Source organism: Aotus nancymaae, unplaced genomic scaffold (genome assembly GCF_030222135.1).
Source record: "Aotus nancymaae isolate 86718 unplaced genomic scaffold, 86718_ANA_hifiasm-v0.15.2.pri h1tg000059l, whole genome shotgun sequence".
Classification (NCBI taxonomy): Eukaryota; Metazoa; Chordata; class Mammalia; order Primates; family Aotidae; genus Aotus; species Aotus nancymaae.
In genome coordinates, this window is record NW_026988473.1 from 21,442,466 (window position 1) to 21,469,791 (window position 27,326).

At 37.5% G+C, this 27,326-nt stretch overlaps 1 protein-coding gene across 25 annotated transcripts in view; it reads left to right on the forward strand.

Annotated features, from left to right (window-relative positions):
- Positions 1-27,326, forward strand: part of LRRC4C (leucine rich repeat containing 4C) — a 1,360,095-nt gene that overhangs the window by 1,224,387 nt on the left and 108,382 nt on the right. For 10 of the 25 annotated variants that reach the window (XM_064365013.1, XM_012452372.3, XM_021665523.2 and 7 more), the window contains one exon: positions 11,071-11,149. The exons of the other annotated variants lie outside the window; for them this stretch is intronic. The gene's annotated coding sequence lies outside the window, so the exon portion shown is untranslated. The remainder of the gene's footprint in view (positions 1-11,070; positions 11,150-27,326) is intronic. 25 annotated transcript variants of the gene reach the window in all.

The window sequence follows — 27,326 nt, forward strand, 5'->3', positions numbered from 1 at the left end:
TAGAATATAAGTTTAAATAATTCATTGATGCTTGGAGAAGGCAAATTTATGCAGCTGGTTATAAGCAGTGTCCAGATGCCAAATGGACCTCCTAACACTGAACTCCAAAGAAGGCAGTCCAAGGTGCACCCAAAAAGTAGCAGCCTAATGAACATGTGTTCTTTGTTGTGTCACAACACAAAATGCTGCAGTGAGAATCCCAGGAAATGACTTCTTTGTCAATGCATCCTAAGAACAGAACTTTGTATAAAGAATGACATAAACTTCTTTTAATTAAAGTGACTTATTGGAGCCAAGGTGTTTCTTTCAACTGCAATCAGAAAGGAGACCCTTGAGTTCTAGGTGAAGGTGCTCTTTCTTCTTTGGTTTCTTATCTCAGGTATGCAGGGCCCCTGACCTTTGAATTGACCTGTTCCACTAATACATAGTGCTCTGCATTTTCATTATTTTTCTTTTTCTTTGAGCCAGGCTTTGGGGCATGGGGCTGGGGAAAGGATCAGGAAATGTGGAGATTTGGAAATATCTGCTTTTAGGTTTGACTCTACGTGTAGCTATTTAGAGGAGGAGTGGGCACAAAAGGAACTTCTGTGTACTCGGAGGTGCTCCTTGTACCTTCAGTTTGTATCACAGAATAATGAAGGGGTGAATTTTGCCTCACACACCGAGCCATTAAATAACATCACACAGGCCAGGTGCAGTGGCTTACGCCTGTAATCCCAGCACTCTGAGAGGCCAAGGCGGGTGGATCACGAGGTCAGGAGATCGAGACCATCCTAGCCAACATGGTGAAACCCCATCTCTACTAAAAATACAAAAATTAGCTGGGCGTAGTGATGCATGCCTGTAGTCCCAGCTACTCAGGAGGCTGAGGCAGGGGAATTGCTTGAACTCGGGAGGTGGAGGTTGCAGTGAGCTGAGATCGTGTGGCTGCACTGCAGCCTGGCGACAAAGTAAGACTCCATCTCAAAAAAAATTAAATAAATAAGTAAATAACATGACACGGTATATTTGTTGTCCTCATATTTAATTGTCTCCCTTTTACAGAAGCAAGAATAATCCATATTTCATAGTATTATAATGAGATGTATAATCAATGTATCTAAAATTAAAAAGAGGCAACCAATAGCAAGTGACCAGTAAAATGATGGTCCTTCGCAATGGGTAAGAGATTATGCACACTGGTTCTCACTGACCTCCTTTCTGACTGTTTAGGAAGGTCTGGTCTTCTTTATACATTTGTTTCTTGCAAAATGTACTACTGCTGCTTACAGCATCCCAGTGAGAATAATAGATTTTCACGGACATGAAAAGACAATTCTATCTCACTTTTATAACTTTGATTAAAACCACAGCTCAGGAAATAGATAAAGGTAGGCACAGTGAAAAAAAGTCTCTCATCACAAGTCCATATGAAAATCACAGTGGTTCTGGTCTTCAGTTCAAATAAATGGCTAACTAGTCCATAGAAATAAGCAATGTCAGATGACTTGTCAACATAAAATAATTGAAAGGGTCAGAATTATTATTATTATTATTATTATTGTTGTGAGACAGAATCTCACTCTGTTGCCCAGGCTGGAGTACAGTGGGGCAATCTTGGCTCACTGCAACCTCTGTCTCCTGGGTTCAAGCTATTCTCCTTCCTCAGCCTCCCAAGTAGTTGGGATTACAGGCACCCACCACCACACTGGGCTAATTTTTGTATTTTTAGTAGAGATGAGGTTTCACCACGTCAGCCAGGCTGGTCTCAAACTCCTGACCTCAAGTGACCCACTCAACTCAGCTTCCCAAAGTGCTGGGATTACAGGTGTGAGCCGCCATGCAAGTCCTAGAATTAAATTTAAAGAGAGTTTATTCAAGCACAAAGTTTGAGGATCGCTGCCCAGTAAGCACAGTTTCCAAGGAATAGAAGTCAGTGTTCTGAAGTATAGAAGTTTGAGATCATTTCTATAGACAAAGTTTATACAGAGAAGCTTAACAGAATTTCAGTATCTTTCTCTATAAAGCTTAATGCATAGTTACAAGGGTCAGATTAGTCGAGGTGTTCTTTTTCTTTTGCAAAAGTTATATTTGCTACTCTACACTGAGGATGTAATAGTCATGGGGTCTTTTGTGCCATGTGGTCTGAGTTAGGTACAAGATAATAAAGAAGGCAGTTCATCTATAACAAGGATCCAGTTATTAGAATTGGGAGAGGTCTGGTCTCTGCTCTTTCCTAGTCATTTATAGAACAAGAAAAATGGAGAAAAGAGTTAACCTATAATCTAAGAAGCAGAAGTTGCAAAGATGCAATGTGACGGTCTTCAGTGCTTAACTTCCCCCTCGGCATAATAAATTTAGAGGGTCCTGAAATTTTATTTTCTTTTACACTTTATTCTGCACTAAATTGGGTAGCGATTAATATCTTACCAGAACAAAAGGTAGTAGCATACTGTCTGTGCCTCTCTATTTTATCAACTCCCTCCTGATTTTGAAATTTTAAAATAAGCATCACTTTCTTTATGAATGGATCTTTGAAGGAAAAAAAGTGAGAGTCCGGCCTTTTTCAGGAAACAGAGCATTTAAGTATTAGGTATGATGTATTCAGAGATATCAGATAAATTCTGTACACTTTCCTGAATGCAATTCCCCGTAAAGGTTATTCTTTTTGTGTGGGCATGTATATACACATACATATATGGTCATATGTAGTGTGTGTAATTTTTATTAAATATACAAAAATACAATTTTCTTATTCTGATATGCAAATACTTTTGATCTGATTACTTTTGAATCCACCTTTAACAGTCACTTTGTTTCACATTTGAATCAAGTATGAATACAGTGAATTTTATAATGCTGTATATTATTATTGAGAAATGAGACTAACTTAACTTCGGGCAAGAGATTATTATTTATTTTTTATTTTTTTGAGACAGAGTCTTGCTCTGTTGCTCAGACTGGAGTAGAGTGGCACGGCCTCGGCTGACTGGAACCTCTGCCTCTCAGGTTCAAGCAATTCTCCTGCCTCATACTCCTGAGTAGCTGGGATTACAGGTGCCTGCCACCACACCTGGCTAAGTTTTGTATTATTTGGTAGAGATGGAGTTTTGCCATGTTGGCCAGGCTGGTATTGAACTCTTGACCTCAAGTTATCCAACTGCCTCAGCCTCCCCAAGTGCTGAGATCATAGGCATGAGCCATCATGCCTGGCCTCCAGCCAAGAGATTACAATTGCTTGCTGTTACTCTAGTAACAGCAGTATCAGGCCTGATACTCTTGGGTATATAGGATGAAAAAAAGCAGTCGCTGCCCTTGTAGTCTCTGATCTGAAGCAGTCATCTTCAACTGGGGGCAGTTTTACCTATTCCTCAAAGGACAATGTCTAAAGACATATTTTTTATTGATATGTAATAATTGTATATATTTATGAGGTACAAGTGATATTTGATACATACATAAAATATGTAATGAGCAAATCAGAGTAATTGGGAATCTATTACCTCAAACCTTTTTCATTCTCACAATTGAAGGGGAGGTGCTACTCTTTTTTCATTTTTAGAGACAGGGTCTTACTCTGTCACCTAGACCAGAGTGTAAGTGCAAGATCCTAACTCACAGCAGCCTCGAACTCCTGGGCTCAAGTGATCTTCCTGCTTCAAAATCCCAAGTAGCTGGGACTACAGGGTCACACCACCATGCCTGTGGTCTCTCAGGCTGATCTCAAACTCTTGTCCTCAAATGATACTTCCTCCCTGGCCTCCCAAAGCACTGGGATTACAGGCATGAGCCACTGCACCTGCCCTGATGCTACCATTACCCAGTGGAGAGGGACCATGGATGCTACCAAACATTCTACAACACACAAGGCAGCAATACAAAAAAAAATTAGAGGCCAGGCTCGGTGGCTCATGCCCGTAATCCCGGCACTTTGGGAGGCTGAGGCAGGTGGATCACCTGAAGTCGAGAGTTCAAGACCAGCCTGACCAACATGGAGAAACCACATCTCTACTAAAAATACAAAATTAGCCAGATGTGGTGGTGCATGCCTGTAGTCTCAGGTACTGGGGAGGCTGAGGCAGGAGAATCACTGGAATCTGGGAGGCGGAGGTTGCAGTGAGCTGAGATCACACCATTCCAGCCTGGGCAACAAGAGTGAAACTCTGTCTAAAAAAAAAAAAACCCAAAAAGTCAACAGTGCTGAAGTTGAAAAACCTAGTCTATAGAGTGAGAAATATATAATGCATTGTTATTAGTGCTATCTTAGGAACATGAATACAGTGCTGGGAAAACTCAAGGAGAGAGAACTGAGATGTTGAAAAAAGCTTTATAAAAGAAATGACACTGGAACTTGACCCAGAAGAATGAGACTGCTTTAGCCAGGGAAGGATGGAAAGGCAGAGAGCCATCCTAGGTAGAGATGCAAAGATGAGAAAGTGTAGAAAACTAATCATGTCACAAGACTTTTACTGTATGCAGTTACTACAGTGGTATACCTCGATTCACGGTTGCATACAAATGAGGTTAACATTACATGGGAGTTTTTCTTCATGTGTTTTTTAAGCTGCATATATAAAATCTCCTTAGAGAAGAGACATAAAATCATGTTCTACTAAGGAGAGGAAGTTTTCGAGACTCCCTAGCTTCAGGTGGCCTACAGGCATTTGTAGATGTGCAGTCAGTATACGTACAAATGACTGCTAATTCTTCCAAACTTTCCTAGAACTGGAATTCAGGGAGAGGACTTTAAACAGCTAGAACCATCTGGAAGATAACATGACCCCTCTATCTGGACAACAGAGAATATCAAGACCTTCAAAGACATCAGAGACAGAAAAACAAACAAACAAAATCTCCCCCCTCCCCCGACTCCACACACACACCCAGAGAGCAACCCAGTGTGTGCTTAGTATTGACAGTGTAATGACCTAGAGTATAGACTCTGGGAATTCCACCCCAAAAACTGACACTCTGTGATTTTTGATAAGTGATAGAATCTCATTTTGCTTCTATTTTTTTGTTTTGAAATGGGTATAATGTTATCTATGTCATAGGATTGTATACCTTTTATAGCTTGGCTTGAATAAGTTCTCAATATGAGTTATTTTCACTTAATCCATTGCAATCTGAAAACATGGGGGTTTGCTTAAAGACTCAGGGTCAGTCCTGTGTTGGGAGATACTAAAAGCAAGATTCTAGCCTTTCTGGTAAGCAGAGAAGACATTACAAAGGATAGCTTTATAATAGGAAAATGCTAAGTGCTGTGGGCAGTAATGAGGTTGTTTAAGAACCATTCAATTAACAAAATGAAAAAAGTGTGGTACACTCAGTGGGTGCACTGGAGATGTCTTTTGAAGTGTTGATGCCAATGGCAGACATGGTGATGAAAAAAGGTCCATATTTAAATTAGTTTACAAAAAAGAGAGAGCGAGCGAGAAAAGGAAGGAGTTACAGGCTCAGAGGGGGTATGATTGAAAGCAAGCAAGATTAGTTTAGATTGAGGAAAAATTCAGTCTCTTCAGTGATTAAAAGACAACCATAAACTCCACCTGGGGAAAAAGCCTCGCTTTATCTCCCACTGAGCAGTTGGTATTATTTCTCTTTCTTGGTGTGTTTGAACGTGCTTAGATTTCTGATGAGTCATGGAAGAAATAGTAAACAAATTAGTGTTTCTTCCTATTAGCATAAATACTAGAAGAAATGTGAACATAGATCTCACACATATACCTTTTATTTCTAATGCTTATTTTTTAGATTAAAATTGTATTAGTAGTGAATTATAAAGGGACTACCTACTTTTACAATCTAAGAAAGATGAAAATAAAAATATGATGGTTTTACTTAAAACCTCATGGGTATACAACGATTTGAGGGCTCATATCAGAATTATTAAAAAACCAGAAAATATATTTCAGTTTCTTTCAGCTAATATCTTCTCTGGTACAAATAGTAGAGATGAGGGAGATCACATGCTTCTGTTCATATTTCTGCTGCTTATAGAAGATGAGATGAATTTCATCACAGTTAAGTTAGAAGAATGAATCTGTCATGTATGTCACCTCAAAGAAGCATCTAAATGAAATGCCATGTTATTTTCCACATTCCTTAATCACTACGGAGATGAAGTACTAAATCAAAAGTCTGCAGAGTTAACCAAAAACAAAATAATGTTGAGTATTTGATGTCTAGAAGGAGTATGACCAATTCTATTTATTGTCTTTTTTCTTTTCCTTTAACATTGATAAAAAGTTAGGACGTTAGGGCCCAGAACAGTGGCTCACACCTGTAATCCCAGCCCTTTGGGAGGCCCGAGGCAGGTGGATCACCTAAGGTCAGGAATTCGAGATCAGCCTGGCCAACATGACAAAACCCCGTCTCTACTAAAAATACAAAATTTAACTGGGTGTGGTGGCGGGCACCTGTAGTTCCAGCTACTTGGGAGGCTGAAGCAGGAGAATTGCTTGAACCTGGGAGGCGGAGGTTGCAGTGAGCTCAGATCATGCCACTGCACTCCAGCCTGGGCAACAAGAGCAAAAACTCAGTCTCAAAAAAAAAAAAAGTTAGGACTTTAACAATATGTAGCATGTATCTAAAAATTTTAATGTAAATTAACAGTTTTCAAATATCTAAAGTTGAATTTATAATACTAATATAATGGTGGAAATAATTAAAATAATAATATCTATAAATATAGCATGTCTTTATTGAACACTAAGTAATTAAAATAATAATATCTATAAACATAGTATGCCTTTATTGAACACTGAGCCCCAAGCATAGTGCTAGTGGCAGCATTTCATTTAATAGTAAAAGCAATCCTATGAAAGATATAATATTGTTATCTATATTCTACATGTAAATAAAATAATCCTTAGAATAAATTAATAATTTGATTGAATGCATGCACCCAGAGATGATGATAAAATCAATTTTATCATCATTCAGGGAACCTGTAATTTTTCAAAATTAAATAGATTGAATAATATAGACTAGAAAACCATTAAAATGCATCACATGTAAGGTCCTAGGATTTGAGGGTCATATCAATAAATCATCAAAAGCAACAAGTTGTAGGCTGTCAGCACCTAGTCAGCACCTACTCATTGACTAGTATCGATTCTGTAACATGTGTGGGCTTTTCCAATAAAAGCAAATTACAACAGTGACTATGTATTAAGTGCCTCTTTGGCAAAACACTGTATTTAGGTATAAGCCATGGTTTTCATTTTCTTGGGCTTCTAATATAGATGAGAAAAATGGCATTTATTCATAAATAATACATATGCAAATAATAGAGTAAAAAACTAAGAGAGTTTTCAAATAAAATGTAGATAGTTACATTCTTTAGAGGAGAGAAAGGTAACTTTGACTTGGGTGAGAATTAGGTCAGGAAATTGTATAAGAGATGAATTTGAACACAATTTCTAGTTGGTCTCAGGAAATGGCCAAGATTGATGAAGATTTGGTCAAATTTGAAATGCTTACTGGGCTAATTCATGGATGAAAAAGATCAGGATTTTTACAACAAAGGTCACAAACAAAGTAGCTGAAGAATGAACTGCCCAACTGCTGAATAACTCTTTAGGAGCCTATTGATGTTATAATGCCATTTTGTCCTAGTTTTTTTTTTTTTTGAGACGGAGTTTCACTCTTGTTACCCAGGCTGGAGTGCAATGGCGCGATCTTGGCTCACCGCAACCTCCGCCTCCTGGGTTCAGGCAATTCTCCTGCCTCAGCCTCCTGAGTAGCTGGGATTGTCCTAGTTTTTTAAATGAGCTATTATTTGGAAAAAGTCTATTTATACAGTTCTTGCAATCCAGATGCCATGGAATATGCCGGTCTTTAGTACAATAAAAGTAGTAATAATAAGTACTTTAAGGTCAAATTTTATCTCTTCATTGAAGCTTATTCAGATATTTAAAGTCAGTCCCAATCAGCTCTCTCTTTTTAAGAATCTCTCTTTACCTAACATGTACTTCAGGGCCAAAAGAAAACTTCCCCTTAGCCCACTGCTGAAAACCAACTCTCAAAAGGCAGGTTAGTAAGTGAGAAGGCATACAAGTTTATTAACGTGCATGGGAGAGAACCACAGCGATTACCCTACCACCTAAAGTGGCGTAAGGAAGTGTGGATGACTTTGAGGGGAGTAAATGATTATTAGGAAAATTCAGTGGGCTTGAAGAACATGCAATAGCCTGAGACCAAGTCTGCTGGGCTGCAGAGCAGACAATGGTTTATGGCAAAAGTCTATCCAGATGTGTTGACAGACTTATCCTTCTTCCCATGATAGGAGTTCAGTTCATGAAAATTCTTTGGTGGATCTGGGCTTTAGATGAGGAAACTTCTGAGAACAACTTTATCCTGTGCTTTGGGAGAGATAGGAGACAGAGGATTGAGAGACTGAGAGCTCAGATTGGGGGCTGAGGTGGGGGTTGTCAGAGAGACCATGAGGCTTCTTCTTTAGTTCAGCATGTAAAGGGCCAAATTTTGGGGGTATAAGTTTCTGGGGCCAACCTATTCATTGCTGTATGATACTTAGCCCTTAAATGTCATCCTGCTTTTTTAAAGCAAATTTCTTGTTTGTGCATCTCCACTACTTAAACAGATTATAAACTTCTAAGTACACTTGCCTTTTTCTAACATATTCTTAGTTCTTTACACATGAGACATGGTGAACGCAGATTTGATGATTGGTTAACAGACATAAGTTTTCAGCCAGGTGTGGTGGCTCACGCCTGTAATTCTAGCACTTTGGGAGGCTGAGGTGGGCAGATCACTTGAGGTCAGGAGTTCAAAACCAGCCTGGCCAACATGATGAAACCCCATCTCTACTAAAAATACAAAAAAATTAGCTGGGCACGGTTGTGGGCACCTGTAATCCCAGCTACTTGGGAGGCTGAGGCAGGAGAATCACTTGAACCTGGGAGGCGGAGGTTGTAGCAAGCCAAGGTCACACCACTCCACTCCAGCCTGGGTGACAGAGTGAGACTCTATCTCAAAAAAAAAAAAAAGTTTTCTTTGTATGGCTAGGAAGTGATTAAATGATAACAAATTAAATAAAATTTAAATGATCAATTAAAAAATAATAAACGTGATATACATAGGAAACTTAGCACAAAATGAGTTCATGGAGAGCTCTCAATAAACATCAGTTGAATAAATGAACAAGTTATGAATTCTAACTTTTGCCACTAACTAGTTGTGAGACATATCACTTCTTTTGAAGACTCAGTTTTCTCATCAATAATATGAGATGTTTGAATTTTAAGAACAGTTTTCTAACTACCTTTCAAATTCTATGAAGGTACTTGGTGAATGCCACAAAATATAAAGTATATTCTTAGCCAATGATAGACATATAAAGTGCCTTAGCTTATGTCAGGCCAAAGCTGTTCTTTCAAAGAAGAGCTCCATTGCTAAAATTGTTTGAAAATTGTTGATATACATTAATTATAGTATAGAAATTTACCTTTCTAAACCAATTTGAACACATAAAACTTAAAAATGTATCTTCTTGTCATTATATTACCATACAGGAAATGGACCAGAGGTCCTGTTATTCCAGAAGCCACATTCCAATGAATTTGATATTAATTTTCTAGAAATATTGGAGACAACATTAATTAATTGCCAAGAGACATAATACAGTTCTTTCGTTGCAGAAAGCAAGAAATGTATGTTTATTTGTCATGCATACCATGAAGAGCTTCAAAGAATATGTTTTATTCAGACTGGAATAAAAAAATCTTACTTTTTCTCTTCTCATTTCATATTCTCTTTTTAGTTATAAGAAGAGCATGCTGAAAACATTCTATTGAATTGCTTCTTTGATGAACCTTGGGTTGTTTAGGCTTGTCATAATAGATGACAATAATATGATGCTACTAATAAGAGAATTGTTATTTTTTGGAATGATACATTTTTTTTCTAGAATTTGTATACTCTGTTGACCACATTGTGTATGCAATTATTTAGGTACAGATACTAGCTTTCTTTAAATATTATGTGCTAATAGGTCCCAGTGTTTCGGGTTCACTTGCATATGTCATAAAAGTGAATCTAATCAATTAAACTATGGTTTAATTATTGGCTTAATTGCTAGGGACACTGGCAGCACCCACTTTTACATACATAGTATCTGAGTACTGCCTTGTTGAGTCATTACATTTAAATCTCCTAAACCATTTAATGAAATTGGGTTTCAGTGCAGATGATCTCTCAGATTTTACAAACTTAAATCATTCCCCAACTTTCTAATTTTCTGCTAGAAAATAGTAATAATGAAAAGGAAAAAGGGGGGAAAACATGAAACTCATTTAAAAAATAAATAAAAACCACTTAAAAGCTATTGTCCCATACAAGAATGAAGAATGGAAGATAAGTAAATGTAGTTAAAGCATGAGTCATGATCATGACACAGTCTTCATTCAAAGGCTGAATTTGCCTTTTAAAATTATGCATACCAACTCTTTGTTTATTAACATAATAAAATTGTAATACAATTAAAAAAGGCTTCAAAAAAGACCAAACAAGGCCAGACAGCTGATTAAAAGATGCTAAAATGTGCCGCTCCCTGGAGCCTGGAGTTCCTTTTAAGGTTGATTTTGAATGACTTGTTCAGGCAGGGAGCCTTCCAGGAGGAAATGCATCCTTGTCGGGGTTAAGTCAAGGGCTGGACTCCCAGGTCCTCAGTGAAAAACTTATTCAGGAGAAATTACTAAGGCAAGGCCCAGACAGGAGTCACCAGATCTTCAGAAGAGGGAGGAAAAGATTTACTGTGTCTCTGGTCTGATTTTCAGTTGCAACATTTCTCAGGCAAAGAGTAAGCCAACAGCCTTTCTCTTCTGCTTTGCTGGTCTGTGGTGGATACTAGCAATCTATGTGGTTCTAAAGTATCAAGCTGAGATTATAGTATCAATGAGTTGGAACATCAATAGTGCCAAGTGCCATTTAAAAATCTTTTCATTTTCCTGTGTGTTGCTTCTGGAAAGGAAATGTTCTAAGATGTGGTTTCCAGTCTTGTAGAAAAATGGCATTTTCAGGCTGTGTGGGACTCTTACATCATCTAGTTTCAATCACCTCATTTTGCAGATCAAGAAACTGAGAGTGAGAAAGAAGGGACTGGCCAGAGTTACTCAGCTAGACAGTGTCAGACAGCAGTGGAACTTGGGTAAGTTGTGTGGCCTCTGGGCTTTTCCGTCCAAATATAAAAAACGGAAATGAGGGATCAGCTTAGATAATCTTTTAAAGATTTATTTTTTGTTCTAATACTCTATGTTATTTGTTTATTTATTTATTCTGAGACAGGGTCTTGCTGTGTTGCCAAGGCTGAAGTGCAGTGATGCCGTCATAGCTCACTGCAGCCTCCAGCTCCTGGGTTCAAGCAGTCCTCCCACCACAGCCTCCCAGGTAGCTGGGACCACAGGTGTGCACCACCACCGGGCCAGGCTAATTTTTTAATTTTTTTGTAGAGATGGGGTCTTGATATGTTTGGCAGGCTGATTTAGAACTCCTGGCCTCAAGCGATACTTCCACCTCGGCCTCCCTAAGTACTAAAATTACAGGTGTAAGCCACTACACCCAGACGATTTTTAAATTGTGGACACCTGTCCATTATTCAATAACCAAAAGGCTTTTATAAAAGTAATGCATTTTTATGCCTAAACAAGAGTGTTTAAGCATTTTGATGAAGCCTAAAGTTTTAGTTAATATTTTGCATTGTGTAGAGATAGTTACTTCAGAACGTGGCCTAGAATTAGGCTAAACATCTTGAAAATGTGCTTTGGTTTGACAATTTACTATATTATAATTCTAACACTATAAACATCCTAACACTATAAATGCTTTCTTAATGCAACTATAATATATATTTAATATTATTACCTATGGTGTTTTATCCATTGCTGAAAATATTCCGATCACATAAATGACTAAAGCCAATTAAAAAGTCATGCTATAGAGGAGAGAAATGACCAAGTAGCTTTTAGTTAGTTGAAAACTCCATTACTTAGAAGCATGGATTAGATTTTTCTTTTTCACTTCTTCAGCAGGCACATTTTAGACAAACTGACAGCAAATCCATTATGTAATGGCCACTATAAAAGCTTTCATCAAGAGTGTGCATGTTTAGTGTCTGTGTGGGAGAAACTGGGTTATGGTAGTTGAAAAGGCAAAAGATTCAAGAGTAAGATAGAACTGGTCATTTAAGTTCTTGGCTCCATAGATAACGCAATCAGAATTCTCTAATCCTGAGGTTGAAGAGTTGGTTGACGGTAGACAGAAGCCATCTGCATCTTCAAACCTTTAGACTTGGGGGTTCTCAGACGTTTATTTACATAAGTGATATGTAACAAGTTACATAGGATGATATTACAGGAATATCATAAGGATCTAATAATATAATGTATGTGAATGAAATGTATACATTCTCTACACTAGAGAAATCTTTTGTCTTTTTGTATTACATATTAAAACAAATGGAAAAAATCATGGAGGGTTAGAGGAGAGGGTGTGAGAAGCAAATCACTTTTTTAATAGTGTTACAGTTTAGAGCAAAGAGACTGCCCGGAAGCAGATGAAATATTGTGCTAGAATATCCAGTGTCCAGGCTTCTTTAAAATGTTACCTACATATGAGTCATTTGGAGATAATGTTAAAATGCCAGTTCTGATTCAGATTGTCTGGGAGTGAGTTCGGAGATTCTGCTTTTCTTAAAAGTGCCCACGTGATGCTGATGCTGCTGGTCTTTAACACTTTGTGTAGGAAAGTTTTATGTCTTCAGATTAAGGGTCAACTGAGTATCTTCTCAAGAAGAAACATTTGTTGGGGTTTATATGCCAAGGCAGTACCATTTAGCCTCACTAACACCCATCTTGCTACACCATAAAAAAGCTTTCTACACTTTCTGGGTTTATTATTAAGTGTTGAGAAAGCATTCAGCTTTCACTGTTTGGCTGGGGTTTCTGGCTGACAGCAGCAAGGTAGGAGTTTAAATTTAATAGAATTAGGAATAAACAGAATTCAGAGAGAGAGAGAGAGTCTATGCAGTACCAAGGGAGAAGAGTTGCTGCTTGTCTCTTGACAAGACCTCATCTAATAGAGGTCTCTAAATGCTGCCTTAAGAATCTTGGATATGTGATTGGTTGTCTTAACTATCTTTTTCCATGACATATTGCATGTTTACATTAGCTTGGACCCTTCACTTCCCTAATACAAATATGAACAGGAAGAGGCCATCTGAGATTTCCCCCTCTTTTTATATTTTAAGTTCAATTTAGCAAACATTTACTGACTGATAGGTTACAAAGTTGTGGATGAGGCACTCAAAGTTGAGGGACATGAGGATCAAAACAGAAGATAGGTTCCAAGTACTGTCAATTTACCCATAGAGGATACGGACGTTAAAAATAACTAAAGATAAGGCAGCTTGAACTTCAAAACACTAGATGTGGACAAAAACATGCTTAGAGAGCTAGAGGAAATTGAAATCCGTTCTGCCAGGGAGTTAGGAAGACATTGTAAAGGAGGAAGACTTTGAGTAAGGATTTAGAACATGGTTATTTGCACCTGGAGATAGAAAATACTGAGACCAAGTCTTTGACATGTTGTAGGAATAGGAGAGCAAAAGCAGAGACACAGGTTGGAGTAATTTAAGTAGTACCACGTCGAAATTTAAATGTCATTTTTAGGAATTCAGCTTAAGCCCTAGGTCTTGTGCGGGACTGTTAACGATAAGGGATACTATTTTAAGGCAGCTTTTTTGCTGGATTTATCAACTGTTGATTTTTTTTTCTACTGGGTCTATTTCTCCTGACCCTGCAGGAGGAAAGATCACCTTTTATATACACATATCCCCTTAGCAAATAAAATACAGCTCTTCAGCAGGTATATAAGTAAGATAGGGGAGAAAAAAATCCAAACCCTCTTTAAAATCTTTTTCCATACTAACTCATTTATACATTAGGTGTTCCTTCTTTGTAACTCTTACACTCACACGTAACAAAAATTTTAGGTGAATTTACATTTCTTGTTCAAATAAGTGTTTTCCATGAAAGTTACATTGGTGTATTGCCTGGTCATAAAGAAGAAATTTTTTATATCTTTCCTGTGATATGCTGGTGCTTAGCCATTTAAAAAACAAATGATTGTGCTAGCCTCCTCTGATTTCTGTTTGTTCTGGATGGTGCTGTTGCCTAAGCAGAATGGGGCTGGGGTATTATCTGGTATCACCAAAGTCAATGCAGCCTGAGAATCAAAGTAGGCAGAAGTGAGGATAGCCAAAAAATATTAGCCATTATCCAATCATAAAGCAAGTTTGGGGCCAAAGTCAGAAAGTGAAATAAAGTCAACATTTACAGATATTTAAGAACATGTCAGGAAATGGTGGCCAGAACAGGGCTCTGTTGAGGAATTACTGTGTGGGATATTTGTTTTTATGGATATTGATTGTATTGGCTGAGATGGACTTCAAGACACAAGAAAAGATTTGAAAATGTCACTCCATCTCTTTTATTGCCTACCCTCGGAAGATACTCTTTAAGAACAACAATAATGTGAAACTTGTGCTGCTGTGTAAACTTTGGATCCTTTTGAGTTCCACTGAACAAGCAGTGTAGCATTTGTGCTGAGTTTGTTGTCATGTATCTGGATTAGTTAAAATACAGGAAGTGCACAGCATTAAGTCTTCGAGACTGAATTTTTTGTAAACTCTTTTCGGCTGTGGCTGTTTGCAGATCACTTTACATTCCTTCTCATTTGTGCTGTTGCTTACCCTTCTTTCACTTCTCTCTGTTCCTTCTCATGCCCCAACTTTGATAGTGTAAGATATTGTGATATTATTTTGATTTTTGTCAAATCAGGCTGCCAAATGCAAATTCCAGGCAATAATGAAACTTCCTGGGCATAGATATTTCCTACTGATCAGGGTTTTCACGATTATTTAGCATTTATCTTCATTTTTTAGTTTAAAACAAATAAACAACAAAACAAGACATTGAAAGGAAATATGGAGGAAGGTAGAATGGAGGGTGGCAGAATACGAGAAAGGGAATGAGGAAATTAAGCCAACATTTATTGGGTGCCAACATATACCAAACACTTTGCCAGATTCTTTATATATAAAATGCTACCTAATCCATACTGTGGCCTCATGTTAGGGTTGTCATTGCGCCCACTTTATCAGTGGGCAAGTAGAGAGTAAGAACGATTCTAATCAGAGGTCAAATTCGTGCAGGCACTGCCCAGCAGAGCTAAGGCAAGACTCTGGACCTCTAACGCTCTCTAGCACCAGGCTGATAACTGCGGTCAAAGTGCCATCCTCTCTTTTTTCACAAAGTAGCTTGTACTTGCCAAGATAAGCAATTTAGATAAAAGGCAGAAGAAAAATGAGAATTGAGTAAAAGTTCAGATCCACTTCCTTCTAACTAGATTGCTCTTTTCATTCACTTTGGACCTAACATATATGGGCTGCTTTATGGTGGTAATAAGCTTTTTATGTGAATATGACCTGTCTGTGCCTTACTCAGCAATATGGAGTGGTACTGAGTATTCCCTGAGCTACTTAGTAGGTTGATATATAGTCTGCACATGCTTAATATGCGGAAATTGCTTTTTAATATAAATCAAGATTACTGTGGTTTTTTTCCTTGTAATCCATATCTCAATTTTTGTGTTACCAGTAAACGGTGCTCTCAGCTCTGCACATTTGTTTTTAAAGGGCTACATTTTAAGCACTCACTTCATACTAGAAATGGTTTAGGAGACATATTTGTCAGGACAGTCTGAATTCCGCTGTGATAATGTATAAACCCTGAAGCCTTGGTGAATGAACACGACAAACATTTATTTTTCCATGTATGCAGAGTCTACTGCGGGCCTTCCTATTCTCCAGGGCAGCTCCCTCTCAAGTCCTGTGTCAAGGAGCCAATCTGCTTCTATGTTAGTAGCTTTGCCACCTCAACATGTGGCTTCCATATTGCTATTACTGGGGAAAAGAGAGCTGGGGATGGGGGAGTGCCTCAAGGACCTTTTTTCTGCCTTTCCCTAGAAGCGACACACTATATTCTTTTCATAATCCTTTGTTCAAAACAAGTCATCTGGCCCCACCTAACTGTGAAGGTGGTGGTGAGGAGGGTGCTGGAAAGTATAGGTTCCTCTATGCCCATGAAATAAAGAATTAATAGATACCAGTGTGTTCTACTGCTAGATCATAAGCTCTTGGAAGAACAAAGATTAAATTTTTAAAAGTTATTTGCTTCCATGAGAACCATTAAGTCATATGAGGAAAATAATAATTACAGAGGAGTATTTAGGGCTGTATTACAATTTGATAGGGCCTATAGCTCCTTAAGCCAGAAGCTGCTGTTCTCTTTAGAGAGTTCCTTTTTCATCTGAAATCATTGACTTGAGACTTAAAAATGCCTGTCTTTTTTGTGTGTGTTCATGCTATCTGCTTTGTTTTCTTAAATATTAGAGGTCAAAATGTGTTTAAAAACCAAATCTGGGTCTTAGAGCTTTTTTCCTGGAGCAGTGGCCTTGTGGTAGCTGTTTTTTTTTTTTCCTTAGACTGGAGAATTTTCCATGCCCACAGTGAGCCATGACTGGCAGAATGAAGCTGTGCACCCTGATAGCTCTTTCTCTGTTGGGCACTTGTTCTTTATAATGTCTCAGCATTTATGACTGGCCTGGGCAAATAATGAGATAGTATTTTGGTACTGGCCATAAAAAGCAGCAAAGCATAGGCAATTGGAGAGCTCCATACCTTGAGTAAAAATAAGAATACAACTAATAATAATAAGGCCATGCAATTATGTTTGGGTTTGAGAGAATGAACAGATCCATGGATTTGGCTTGAAGACTGTATCATGCTAAAGATTCTAGATATTTTCTTCTTGGGTTTGGTACCTATGTTTCTGTTAGTACTTTTGTATTGAAAGATAATTGGTAAAAAGCTACACAGTGAGTATCATGTTGATTTGTATGAAGGGAAGAATAAAACCTGTACCTTTTTTGAAAGTTTTTCTTATAGTGAAAACACTTTTGACTATTTATGTCTTATTTATAACTGGAATATGCCTTATCCATAGACTTAGGTGTTTGAGCTTTTACTGTCAAATATTTTCTTTCAACAATTTGTCACTGTGCCTTGATTCTCAACTTCCATTGATGTTAAGGTTGTATCCATATAATGAGTTTGCTTTGGCATTTAGACATGTATTATGACCTCTAAGTAAATGTTTTCAGTAAATCTGGAGAGGAAGTATGATAGTTTCTGGAACTGTGAAGATAAACTAGAAAAGTAATCTGTGAAAACTGCACAAATAATAGTTATGATAATAATATAATCATAAACATTAATTGGGCATTCATTATAATCCAGGTATGGGGCTAAATGTTTTACAAGCATATTTTTGTTTAATCTGCATAATTGTGTGAGACAAGGACTATTACATCTGTCTGATCTTTCAAAGTTAGCCAAGAATTATCCCGTTACAAGATATTTAAATGGTTTCTAAATGTGTGGATAATCCACAAAACCAAAATATAACTAAGGAAATTGCTGCTTAAACTCTGTTTTTTAACTTGCATAAAGATAGTCTATTTTAACAAAAGTGCTGCAATCAGAGTAATTGGAAACAGAGATAAAGTGATGGAAATGTTTTTAGTTTTTATCTAAAAGTCTCCAAAAAGAAAAATCCACTACTTAGTACAGTGGTTCTCAATGGGAAAAAACCTTGCATCTCTACCTATAGGACACTAAGCAAAGTATAAAAAAAGTTCTGATTTTAGACTGGCACCTTATGGATAGAAACTAGGGATATGCTAAACATCCTACAGTGCACAGGGTAGCCCCTTCAACTGATGTTTTTTGTTTGTTTGTTTGCTTTGAGACAGGGTTTCTCTCCGTTGGCCAGGCTGGAGTGCAGTGGCAGTCATGGCTCGCAGCAGCCTTGACCTCCTGGGCTCAACTGATCCTCCCATCTCAGCCTCCTTAGTAGCTGGGAACACACACATATCTGGGCAATTTTGAAAAATTTTTTATAAAGAGGGGGTCTCACCATGCTGCCCAGGCTGCTCTAGAATTCCTAGGCTCCAGTGATCCTCCTGCCTTTGCTTCCCAAAATGCTGGGATTGCAGACAGGAGCCTCGTCTAAGTTTTATTCACTCCAAATAGTAGTGCTGAGGTAGGGCTTGTGTGAGAGATTCTTCTCTTACTAGATAGGTGAACTCTTGTAATTAAGAGCTCAGATCTTAGAGTCAGTGGATCTGGGGCTCAGGGTTTTGATTCTACTATTAGACTTTGGGAACTTAACCTCTTAAGTCTTAATGTAACTACTTATAAATTAAAAATAATAATACTTACAAGACTGTTCTGAAGATTAAATAAGAGAATGTCTGCAAAATGAATGGCATAGTCCCTTGCACTGTTAGATGAACATTAATTCTAGCTGAGAAAAAAACTTTGGTTAAACAAAGTATGTTCTTTGGGGACCCTTAAATTCTGCTTAGCAGGTGTTAAAAAGACCTGCTTCCAGATCAGACAGCTTTATTTTAAATCGTGTCTTCTGTACTTGTTAACTGTATGACCTTGAGAAAGTACCTTAGAACTCTCTGTGCCTCAATGTGTTCATATAAAAGATGAGGGTAGTAAGTAATATGTATCTTCTAGAGTTTTCCTCAGGCTTAAATAAGAGTATAAATGTGAAGTACTTCGAGGAATGTCTACCACTTACAAGCAGTGTTAGCTCTTATTATTCATATACCTCATATTGTTAAATAAGGCATAACATACAAATTAATCTTCTAAGTAAGTGAACATTACCCCTTGAAGTACCAGTCCTTTGTTTTATTTTAACAATTAAAGTAATGAAAATTACTCTACAATTATTTTTAAAACTCTTGCCTATTTAAAAATGAATACTAAATGCTTTTAAACATTTCATTGTTCACTCAGGGTCCTTGTCATTGTAATATTGTTTCTTGTACTGGATTATGATATAGGAAGCTCTTAGAACTATTGAAGTTTGACGATTTTTCTTACTCTAGATTACTGAGATTTTTATTTTTATCTTTTTTAAAAAATACTGTTTTGGTATCATTTGTATCAAAATATCAACTGTCAGAGTCTAGGATCTCTATCTTGCCTGTTCTTTCTTTCTTTTCTTTTTTTTTTTTTTGAGATGAAGTCTTGCTTTGTTACCCAGGCTAGAGTGCAGTGGCCTGATCTCAGCTCACTGCAACCTCCACCTCCTGGGTTCATGCAATTCTTCTGCCTCAGCCTTCCGAGTAGCTGGGATTACAGGCATGTACCACCACATCCAGCTAATTTTTGTATTTTTAGTAGAGATGGGGTTTCACCATGCTGGCCCGGCTGGTCTTGAACTCCTGACCTCAAGTGATCTACCACCTCAGCCTCCCAAAGTGCTGGGATTACAGGTGTGAGCCACTGCGCCTGGCCTTTTCATTTTCTAAATAACTACATTTGATCAGCTGATAAACAGTATTTATTGAATGTGCTATATACAGTGCTCTCTAGCGACTAAAACAAAATGATTTTTCTTGAGGATTTCAATTTAGCAGAAGTAAGCATTGAAGACATTAATAACTATACATTTAAAGGTGATCTAGGCTGTGACTGAGCTGTAGCAGTTGCTGCACTTATGAACAAACCCCACTCATGTAGGACACAAGATAGGCCTTCATGAGGAATTGATTTTTAAGTGGCAATCTAAAAACTGAGTGGGCATTAGCAAGGCAAAGAGAATGAACATTACTAGTAGATGCAACAGTATATGTAAAGGTCCTGATTCCAGAGTGGGAGGCATTAAAATAAAGGGATTTTTAAAAGTCTAGTGTGGCTAAAGACTGAAAAAAAATAATACCTAGTTGAAGAGGCTAGAAAGATAGCCAGGAGCTCAGTCAACCATGGACTTCCAAAGCATATAAACTGTTCCAGACTTTATCCAATAGAAAATGGCAAGCCAATGGAAAGTTTAAGCTTCTGAATAGTATGATAAATTTTCATGTGAAGAATGGCTTGGAAGTAGGAAAGAATAGAGACAGTAAAAACAGAAAGTGTCTCCTAGTAGTCCAGGCAAGATGCGATGAAACCACTGAGAATCGTGTCTGTAACGGGAGTAAACAGTCTCTGAGAAATGAGACCTAAAAATTCTCTTATGGGAGGAGGGCTGATATTTAGTTCATCAACTTGGAAAATTTTGTCTTCACTGTTTTGATTTTATAATCTTTTACTTGTTCTTGGCCTCATTCTGAAGGATTGTAATTGATGAATAAGCAACTTCCAAAAGAATGAGAACAAACGTATAGCAATAATAAAAATTAAATGTTATTTGTATAGTACTTTAAACATTACTATTGCATTTGATTAGCAAATTTTTATAACAAGTGATGTTTACCCTCATTGCCCCTAGCAAGTTGGGTAATGAGGGTAAACATCGTTTGTTATAAAAATTTGATGGTCCAAGTTGATGTCTCTTAACATATTGGCAGTAGGAAATGCTTACTTCATAGGCCTCGATGCGTAACAGGAAACTTTATTTGTCTTATTTTATAGAGATAGTGGAAACTGAGAAGAAGTGATCTTTCATTTTGTTCTTTGCATTACATGAAGAGAGATATAAAAATGTTGACTTTGGCCAGGCACGGTGGCTCACATCTGTAATCTCATCACTTTAGGAGGCCAAGGTGGGTGGATCACCTGAGGTCAGGAGTTCAGGACCATGGTGAAATCTTGTCTTTACTAAAATACAAAAATAGGCCAGGCGCGGTGGCTCAAGCCTGTAATCCCAGCACTTTGGGAGGCCGAGGCGGGTGGATCACGAGGTCAAGAGATCGAGACCATCCTGGTCAACATGGTGAAACCCCGTCTCTACTAATACAAAAAATTAGCTGGGCATGGTAGCACGTGCCTGTAATCCCAGCTACTCAGGAGGCTGAGGCAGGAGAATTGCCAGAACCCAGAAGGCAGAGGTTGCAGTGAGCCGAGATCGCGCCATTGCACTCCAGCCTGGGTAACGAGCGAAACTCCGTCTCAAAAAAAATACAAAAATAGCCAGGTGTGGTGGTAGGTGCCTGTAATCCCAGCTACCAGGAGGCTGAGGCAGGAGAATTGCTTGAACCTGGGAGGTAGATGTTGTAGTGAGGCGAGATCGCATCACTGCACTCTAGCCTGGACAACACAGTGAGACTCCGTCTTAAAAAAAGAAGTTGGCTCTTCTGTTTCCATTTTTAGCCACTAGTGTCCTGATTAAATATATAAAACTTTTGTTTACCTATGTAACAAACCTGCACATCTTGCACATGTACTCCAGAACTCAAAATAAAAATGAAAATTAAAAAAAGATACAAAACTTTCAGTGTTTAAGTAAGGAGAATGTTAGCTATATTTATGCATGCAAACATGTGCTATGTGAAATATAAACTGTGTAAATATTAAATATGTATATGTGTGTACATGCACAGCCAGACTATTTAGGGCCTTCAGTATCAGATTTAGAAAATTGAATGTTCATTTTAAACATCTATAAAACCTGTTTATATGTCTAATTCTAAAATGTCTGCATATATCTAGACCACTTCTAAAATAGGTATAAAAATACCCTGTAGGGTTATTGGAAGAATTAAATGAGATAATTTGGACAAGGTGATTTTGCATCTGGCACATAATAACCATTTAATACATTTTAAATATGCAGATACTATTAATACATAGTTTTCATTATCACATATTGACTATGTAATTTATTATAAATGTGTATGTTGATAATACACATGTGTGGAGACAAATATACATATATGGACATCTATACACTACATTAGCTATTGACTATTATAATAAAAATAACTGCACAGTGATATTCAAAATGACATATCTTCTTACAGCCAGTTTTGGTAATATGTGTTAGAGTTTGCATTTTATTTTGATTATTTCTGTCCTGGGGAGTTACTATAAATCTGAACATAAATGCTAGCCATGAAGTTTGTTTTTGTTTTTTTGGTTTTTTTTTTTAAGAGACAAACTGTCACTCTGTTATTGCCAAGTTTGGTCTTGAACTCTTGGACTCAAGGGATCCTCTCACCTCAGCCACCAGAGTTGCTGGGACTACCATGTGCCCCTAACCCAGCCATGAAGTTCTGACTCCACATGTACTCATTATTTTCTTATTTGTTATTTAAACAAATATTTATTGGATCTCTATTCTGTGCCAGTCCTTGCAAATCTCATAATCTGGTGAGAAATGAACATGAAAGCAACTATTTGCAATAAAATGGTGTGAACGATGTGCAACACAGTGGCCTTTTAAAGTAAGGGGCATCTGCTTCTTTAAATGGCATATGGTTAATTATTATGGACATATTTGTCAATTGTTAAACTAAATAGAGAAGAATAGAAACTAAATAGAGGATCATTTCTTTCTAAGCATCTATATTTGATTCATCCTTTTGTCTTCATTTACCACCTACATGCTGCTGATGACATGCGAGTGATTATCAGTAATTGCTATCACTTTCTCTTACCCCAGATTCCTATTTCCATCTGATTTTTGGCAATCTGTAGGTAGATGTTCCATAGATATCTCAAATTCATTCTGCTTAAAATAAACTCATTGTGTTCCTACTGCTCACACAAATTGTTTCTTCTCCTGTATGTCTAATCCCTGTTAAATGTATCATCACCCACAAAATCATCCCAACTGAAGTCTGGGAGTTCTGATCAGTGTTCAGTGCCTGCCTACACCCCACTGCTAATTGGTCATCAAATCTTCCTCATCCCCTGCCAGTTTTCTTCTTCTCCCTCTTGGGCAAACATGTGCATGGTACACACCCCTTATGCCCCAAATTAGTAGAATAAGAAAGCAATTTTCAAATTGCTAGGCAGCAGGAGTTGAAGAGAAAGCTCAGAAAATTAAGTCAGTGGCTTGGATATCAAAAGCTATCACTTTGCTGTCTCTTTTTCTGAAAATAGAAAATGCTTCTCTTTAACACAAAATAATAAATTTAAATTCTGTTGATCTGTGAACTTCAAAAACAACTTCACACGTATCTCCACATTGAGATATTTGCTGAATTTCTTCATCCTTCCTTTCCTTCCATCACTGATATTTTGTACTTCCAAGGGGGAGTCTGAGCTATGAATCTCAGAGTCCTTTTCAAATCTCTGACTGCCCAGATATGGATGGGAAATTAGTACTGCAGTTTATGTTCATGGAGATGTATGTTATTCGTTGAGATTCATCATTGGAAATAAATGATTGATATCACAGACATCACAATAATAAACGATATCACAAATTATCTCTGACCAGATTTTGAGTCTCTGAGTGTTCTCAAAATTTTCTTCTGGTCCACAGTCTTTAAAGAGTCATTTATTAACTTATAAGTGTAAAGTGCAAAACTGTCTGGAGCACAGCAGGTCTAAGTATGTCACTCAGCCAGTCCCCCTTGTAGGATATCTTTAAAAACAAAATCAGTGAGCATCCAGGTCCCAAAATCTAGGAAAATGTTTCTAAGTTCCTAAGGAAAATACATTGGAAGAAGAAATGACAGTTTTGTTTTATCCTCTTATCATTTTTATGTGTTTTGTAAAATAGTTTGATATCCTGACAAATACATGGAGTGCTATTAACATTAACCATTAGGGCCGGGTGCAGTGGCTCACTCCTGTAATCCCAGCCCTTTGGGAGGCCGAGGTGGGTGGATCATTTGAGGTCAGGAGTTTGAGATCAGCCTGGTCAACATAGTGAAACCCGTGTCTACCAAAAATACAAAAATTAGCCAGGCATGGTGGTATGCACCTGTAATCCCAGCTACTCAGGAGACTGAGGCAGGAGAATTGCTTGAACGTGGGAGGCGGAGGTTGCAGTGAGCCGAGATCATGCCACTGTACTCTAGCCTGGGCAATGGAATGAGACTCCATCTCAATAATAATAATAATAATAATAACAAATAAATAATTATAGGTAAAAGTGAAAAGTTTAAGTGACTTTAAAATGTGGGGTTTTACATGATATAGTGCAATAGTTACAGAGGAAAAGGCTGTGTAGAGGGGAGGAATAGATAAAGAAGACAATTATTCCTTGAATAGGTAGAAAAAGAGAAGATTAAATTTGCTTTGAATAGTTCTCAAGTAAATGGATTATTACTTTCTGAGCTCCCAAGTGACTATTTTTTCCCTCCTTTTGTAAAAGGATTAAAACTTCTGATTCGCCTTAATATTTCACATCTTGTTTCGTCTGTGCATCCTGATCTGGCATGATAGCCTGACATTGTTGGCAAACAGTGGTGTCATTGCAATATACATATTCATTGGTCCTTAGCTAAAATTAGGTTTGCTGAGTAAATAGATTTTGTGCAGCCATCCTAAACAGATCATTTCCCAGGATGCCAAAGGAAAACACTGTCAGTGGAACTTACTTCATACTTTATCAACATGTTATCATATTTACAAAATGAGAGAAGGAAAAACTGGACCAAACAAAAAGCTGTGATTCACAAACATAAACCTCTTGAGTGCAGACAAGGGTCCTATATTTGAAAAGATGATTTGTGAGCATCCTTCCACAAGCAAGGGATCATTAGTGGATGCTTATAATTCATGGTGGAGCACTTTAGGAAAATATGACTGCTAGTCCTTATGCTGCATTTATTCTGCTTTCTGTAAACTAGATGAATGTAGGATTGTTCGTATAGTATAATAGCTTTCAGCATGGAAATAGATGGAAAGTTTATTACCTGTTTTCTCCCTTCCCCTAGGAGGGATTTTTTTTTTTTTTTGATTCGAAGTAAGATTCTCATAAAAAGGCTGCACATCACAGTGCATCTTGTAGTTTTCTTGGAATAAAGTTCAAACTATAGTCCATTCTGCTTTGCCAATTAATCTGGAAGCTACAGACATATGGGCAAATATGAGGATAAAAATTCGATGGATTTTGCCTCACTGGAAGAATGCAGTGCTTCTCATGTGGAGATTATTCAGTAAATATCACAGGCTTTCTGACATTGCTTAGTTGAGGGTTACATAACTGTAACTCTCTGCTAGCTAATAGAACTCTATTTAGACTAGATGATCGAAGGAGATGAGAAAGGAATGAGCTATGAGATGGATAGGAGGTAACAGAAAGAGAAAAAGCTTCTGGCTGGAGTTTGGAGACCCCAGAGTCTGAAGGACCTTGATTTGAATCTTTCCTTTGATTGTTACTAGCTATCATGTCTGTCAGTTTCAGTTTTCTCTTCTGCAAACCAGCAATCATAAACTGTCATGCGGATTGCTCTCTGGTTCATGTGGGTTAACATATGACTCATCATTCTTTCACCTAGCAGGTATCAACTCCACTCTGAGTGGTAGATCTTTTCCTCTTCATAGTATATCTTTTAAATGATATTAAAAATTAACAATCCATGTTAATAAGAAAATAAGGTTCCTTAATTTTCAAAAAAAAAAAAAAACATGTTTAGAAATCTGAGATTTTCTATGGTACTTTTTTTCCCTAGTACTTTTGTTATCTTTCCTTCTCTTTTTAGCACCCATTGTTTCTAAGTTTATGTAACCATAACCCTCTCCTCTCAACAAGGAACAATTGAATGCAGGGGAGTCATCATGCATTCAAATGTGACGTTGCATACCCTCCGCAGCCTAGGACTTTACACCTCTCTTTCTCTTTCCCTTTGTCTCCCTTTACCTCCTCCCCCCTCAGAAACAAAACAACTTATGCTTTAGCTCCATGACTTTTTGAACCAATTACATACATAAATATTTGGTGGGAATGGGTGTCACTGGTAAACTTACTGACCTAATTCTAACTTCACAAACAGGCTATGTTTAAAAAAAGAGAGAATAGAGATACAGGTAAGCTGAAAACTGTCATCATCATAACCATTATCTTCAAAGCAGCATCACCTACTTAGGCAGATTGAGAGAGATAAATATAGGATGTTTTACCTGATGCTGATATTCCATTGGGAGGAGAAGGGGAAGTTGTATTTGATTTAATCAATTTTAACACCAACTTCATTTGTCAAAGACTCCCATCATAACAATTAGATACCTCTCCATTCTAGCTTCCCCATGCAGTTCATTCTCAGGATGTTCTCTGCCTACACTCTTTCAGGGAGAACACTCTTTGTGTGAGTGGCTAGATTCTCGGTGTGCTGTGTTTCAAAGTTAATATCATATTCTGGCACCATATGGGTGATGATAGAGAAAAACAGCCTTTGAGGTCTCACCTTTCAGGAGGGGAGGATGTGAGATTTAATTAATGAATGATGTAAGATCTTCCAGCATCCTGAGATAAAAGACTCTTTGTAAAATCAGAGAACTGCCAATTCCCTAGTCTTAAGTGAAGACCTGCTGAGCTAACAGGCATTTAAATAACTATTTAAATGCAAAATATGCTTGTCTATGTACATATGAATATATGTGATATAAACTACATTTTAATCCCGGAAGATAATTTAAGTTGTCCCCTCAGGTTACATCTTTAAAAATTGAGGCCCGGAAATGGATTTTCTTAGGATCATAAAGCTTATTAGGATCAGATGCCAAAAGAGAATTCAGATTTCTTAGATTCAGTGCTCTGTGCAACATGTAAGATGGCCTCACTATTGATGTTCTATATTTAATCTACGGAATCTAAGAACTGGCCTCAGACCACTTGGAAGCATATGCAAGGTTATTGCTGTTGTATGAAAGATCACAGTTGCTTTTTCTTCTTATTGTGCATACAAGAAGATATGGGCTTAAAGCCAAATCTGTGCTAGCAAAATATTATTGGCAATAATCCATGCCATTGGCCAAGGCAACAACTGCATTGTGGGATCAAGTGGAGTTTAATGTGATATTGTGGTGGTATTGAGGCATTGTTGAAAATTGGTCATAGGAAGTACATAGAGCCTTTCTGTATAGCAAACCAGAGGAAAGACCCAGTAGTTAATGTATTGGCCTAATATTGATCTAGCTTATCACTGTTGCGGATAGGCTAGGAGATTACTCTGAGTCATAATGGAATGAGCTTAAGACTTTGAACCAGGTGACCTGAGAATGAACACCCACGTTGGTATTCTTATAACTAACTGCGTGATTTCTGGCAAATCACTAAACCTCTGAGCCTCAATGTACTTTTTTATAAAATTGGAATAATAATTTCTAGATTATGTGGTTTTAGGGAGAGCCATATAAGATAATTCAGGTAAAGTTGCATTGGATAGTGTTTATCACATATCTGTGTAGTCTATCAGTTAGAAATGTAGTATTTTGAATCTAAATCTAAAGAAAGATGTCAGGAAGAATTAGGAAATACATTGGGGCATTGTTATGTAGAAAGCAATCCTCC